Below are 5,477 nucleotides of genomic sequence, written 5' to 3'. Positions count from 1 at the left end.
TCACGATATAAGTTACAATGAACATGCTGAATCTCTTCAAAAGATGACAGTCAAATTCAACTTTATGGAAACATTGGGTTTCCATGACAACAGTTTCAAAAACACTGTAAACATGTAGAAAGAATGACATTTTGCACTTTTTAAAAAAATATACTAAGTAATCAAAACACTTCATTACTTAATATGATTATGTTTTGCAATATCAATGAATATGAATCGATTAACTAAAAAAAAACAGATTTCTTTTTTTTTGGTGAAATTTGTTTAGTTGTCTGCCATTATGTATAAATGTTATGCAAATATATGTATATATGCAGAATTGCAGACTGAGTCAATCATTTAAAAACTTTTTTTGGTACTATTGGTATTCAGATAGCAATTCATGATATCATCTTTTCTTACATGTATCATACATGTTTAAGAAGGTATTATACTTAATAATTAGAGTTCTTGTATGAACTGATTTAAATAGCTTAACTATGCGTTCACAATACTCACACACTACTTTAACTCAATACATCAGTAAATGAGTAAACTTATTTAACATTGTACATTAGCAGATACTATTTTACCATATATGTAATTACATGTATATTTTGAAATACATGTATGAATAGTAATACGAAAGAAGCCAAAAGTTTGTTATAAAGATGAATAATTGTAACTGAACTTTAATGATGTCTAGCCTGTTTCTCAAGAACTTCAAACAATGTTGCACATACTGACCAACTAAAGACTTGATCAGCAAACTTTCAAAACAATGCCACAACATTCATTAACAAAATGTATAACTAATAAGTGAACACGCAATTTATGAACAATTACAAGCTTTCAAGGTCACTTTTCAGTTTCACTCCCTTCATCAGATGAGTTCCTAGAAACCAGAAAATAACAGCAATGTGGGAGCACATTCCAACAACCCTTGCACTAGCTCTGCACTTGCAGTACCATGCAAGGATGGTCATTTCGTCATACCTTATCCACAGTTGGTATGACCTTGACGACACATGTCGACTCTGTAGCCGTACCCTGATGAGACTTGGGTCCTCTCGGTGCACATGTATTTGACAGTCACCTTCTACGTGTTCCTGTGCACAATTTGGGGAGAGTCGTAGCTGGTATGTCCCGCAAGTCATGTTTCGTAATTGCTCTTCATCAAGATACGGAAACCCTATTCAAAGGAAACATTAAGTTAAACATACAATTACATATGATAAATGTCTTTAAATATCTGCTCTAAGTTTGGCCAGATAGACCATGCATTTAGTTATACACATAAATGTCAACCAAATTTTTACTGTTTAGTGAACATCCAACACACAGAACATCGATCCAAGTGCTGGTCTTCCACATGCTGTTGTAGGATATTCACCTGCTTGGACAGATACAACATTTTACATCCAAGGATCTCATCTTCATCAGCATTTCCACACGAAAGGGGGTTCAAGTATCTGCAATAAATAGGATTTACATAATACTGTAGATATACAATGTCTATAGAATTGCATTTAAAAAGGAAGGTACTGACACCTCATGCTACTTATCATATTTCTTACCTATTACACAAGGCACATACAATTCTTATAAAATCCCCTATGTATGGAATCTGGCTTGTTGATAATACATGCCCAAGGTATTTCCATTGCTTGATTCTAAGATATGTCATATGTTTTATAAGAAGATATCTCATACATGTAAATAAATTTTTATAAGATATCTCATCAACTTTATGAGATATCTTATAAAACATATGGGATATCAAATATGTTTTATAAGATATCTTATACATGTTATAAAAGTAAATTCATATTGTTTTGGGTCAGAATTACCCAGCAGCAGAATTTACTAATAAAGGCAGTCAAACAAGTAATGACATTAAGCAATTATTGGAAGAAAATTATAATAATAAGTACTAACTTACAATAGGTGACCAATAAACAATTTCCGTGCCGAGCTGAATCTGTATACAAAACAAATCACAAATCGGCTGTTAATTTCCAACGAAATTCCTAAATCCTAGTCCCAGTTATAGAATAATCCAAAATGCCTAAAGTGCTTGTCTAACCAGAGCTTATCATCGGCTAAATTCACATTGTATTCATAATCAGAATAAATTTTCTGGTACATTCTTGAAAGATACAGTTCGTCATCTTTCTACTACGTGATAAACATCGAACGCTAGAAAAATCTAGGTCACCGGTGTCACTCAAGTGCAAGTATTACACAACAATATGATACGTTATATAGTTTATAAGATATTTTATAAGAAATCATTTATGATATATTATAAAAATACAAGATATCTTATAAACTTTTAGAAATATTTTATAAAACATATAAGATATCTGACATGTTTTACAATATATCTTATAAAATATATGAGATATATTATAAAATTTCTTTTATAAGATACCTTTAAAAAGTTATAAAATATGTAAAAAGAGTTAATGAGATATCTTAAATCAAAAACGTTAATATCACATCTTATAAAGTTTATGATATATATTATATACTATATAAGATATCTCGTATAAAAAAAACATATTAAGATATATAATGTCTTTTATAAGATGTCTTATAAGATTTAAGAGATATCTTCAAAGAGGAATAAATGTAAAAACGGCGTGCCATAAGGATGGTATGTAAGAGTATTGTGTTGCTAAAATGTTGCAACTCGTGTGTTCGCAAAATATATTCTCATCAAATTCCATCCAGAAATGTCCAGATTTTTTTGTTTGTTGGCTTTGTATCGTACTTGACTTGTGTCACAAAAGTGTGTACGTATGTGCGTGTGTAATGCAAAACAAACTGTATTACACATGAATGAACACACATACGCACGTATACATATATACACACATGCACGTATACGCTCATGCATATACACATACACGCGCGCACACCGTCACTCAGATACACACAGACATGCACGAACGAACACATACACACATGAACACACACCCTTTTTGCAAAACAAAAGCAAAGTTGGGGTTAGGGACAGGGGGCTGGGTGGCGACCATTCGTGCTCGGGTATGGCCTAAAATTGACGACCATTCGTGTCCACCCTCACGGCATATTCGGTCGACGGGCGACGATACGTGCGGCATGTTTGGTCGCTGGCGACGAAACGTGCCACACGAATGATCGTCGGCGACCAAACGTGCCGCATGTATCGTCGCCGGGCGACCGAACGTGCCAAGGCGACCAAACGTGCCGTAACAACGTCTCCATATGAGTGAAATATTCTCGAGAGGGACGTTAAACAATATTCAATCAATTCAATCCGACAATGCACTTTTTCTGTTATCGTGCTAAGTTGGTTATTTTAACAAGAAAAGTTTGATCATAGGTTGTCCTCTTTTTTATACATGTACAGTGGAGCCTCGGTAATCCGGACGCCATTAATCCGGACGCTTCACCTTCCGGACGATTTTTTTAAGGAACGGAATTTTTATACGTTATTTTGCATCATTAATCCGGAAATTCGCGTTCCGGATCCGGACGGTCACATTTTACTACAAAACGTTAAAATGCATTGAAAATTGTACCGTTAATCCGGACGGTAATTTTGTTTAGGGAAGGTCTGTGTCGGACAATTTTAGCAAGGCGTAAATTATAAAGAAAACCAGCCAAACTGTCTAATTGAAGCGATTACCTGTACCCTGTCAACACCTCCCTCCAATTAGGTGGTGTGTGATGATAATTCCGTTAGATAGCACGTGCCGATCGAGACATTCTATTGCCAATTTTCGCACATAAGATCTTTATTGCGTGTAGTGTTGAATTTTGTAAATAAATCTGTAGCATATTAATTTATAGTCTTGATCAATACCCTAATAGTATTAATAAATTAAACATCATGCCGTAATGATAATTTTTTAACTGCTACACATATCAGTTGTACCGATTCGTAAATTGATATCGGCTTATTCAAATCTAAAGAGTGTAGATTATACTTCTAGATTCTGGATTTTATACTGTTAATTGGCGTGAAATATACATGTATGTTCATGCACATGTAGTATAAGTTTTTAACGTTTAGAATGCCACGCATGTAGAATGTACCTGTGTACGATTGATTCTTGTTACGATGTTGTAGAGCTTTATTGCTTTCGAATTTTTAAACTCTGGGTAGAAGTGAGAAAATTACCATTTTAAGGAAAATGACAATTAAATTCTGTATGTACCTGTAATGTTAGTTTCAACCGAGTTTTGTTCCGTTATTATCGCATCATGAAAATATTAGGTGCGCATGACTAGATCAAAGCAGTAGTAGGTCTTGATATTACGAGCTTAAATGATTTTGTTCTCCCGATATTGTCTTGGATAATTATAGAATAAGAAATATAAACTCTGGCAGATTGAATTTTGGTTAAAGAATGTTGTCAACTGATATGATAATCACGAAATTCTTATATCAACTTTGGACAATGAAGATTGTTTTAACAGACCGCTGAACCCGTGAATCGTGACAGATGGAAATTACTGGCCTCTTTAAGAAGTAAAAGTGTGATGAAATGTTTGAAGTGTAAATGATTATGTTAGTTACTAATGATTTATTTACTTATAGTTACATAAAGTGCTTCATTATTTGTTTTAGTGCATACGGTACACAGTTTTGTATATTTATTTGTAGGGATCATATGTATGTACAATGTAAGCACAGGCAAATACACTGAACATGTACATTAAATTTTAGTGCTTTGAAATACATGTAAGTGTTAACATTATCATAATTTTTTACTAATGCAAATGGTTAAATCCAATGATAGAATGTGTTTAATTCACTATGCATCAATAAAGTAGGCACATATTGGTTACTTATGCAAAGCTAGAAAATATGCGATTCAATTATCCGGACGCTTCATTTATCCGAACGATTTTGCTGGGAACCAAAGTGTCCGGATTAACGAGGCTCCACTGTATAGTAGTAATTTATATTGAGCGGGTGCGCGTCGAGAGCCTTTATAATCACACTGCTCGGGTTTTTCCGGCAAAGTCGGGAAAAGCGCCTCGAAGGTAGTTAAAAGTTCACCAAAGTACGAATTTTGTACAAAATGGATGCCTCCAATCCAACGTGCAAATTTATCACTATGAAGTAATTATTAACGTGTTTTTGAACTTGCCGTGGGGAGATCTCATCGTTTCTAGCAAATATTTATTGTTTATTTTTATATAGTCGTATTTTCATTTGATATAAAAATGATACCATATTCACTCGAGGTCGTTTTCCCGTCCGCCGGAAAGAACCGAGTGTGCGATTGGTGTCTTTTGAGACTGGTAACTACCCAGGTGAAAGATGTTCCGGTAACTTTGTAATAAGGATTCCGTTGAAGATGTGAAAAAATAAAATACTGAATAGAATTTACATACCCAAATACTTTTTTTTAGAACTGTTGTAATATGTTTATTTTTTAATGTACATCGGATGCGATATTCTAAAGTCGGTATTCTACGTTTCACGGTTTGTCTACCAT

The sequence above is a fragment of the Ostrea edulis genome, chromosome 3 (genome assembly GCF_947568905.1).
Source record: "Ostrea edulis chromosome 3, xbOstEdul1.1, whole genome shotgun sequence".
Lineage (NCBI taxonomy): Eukaryota > Metazoa > Mollusca > Bivalvia > Ostreida > Ostreidae > Ostrea > Ostrea edulis.
Note: the sequence above shows the minus strand (reverse complement) of the source record.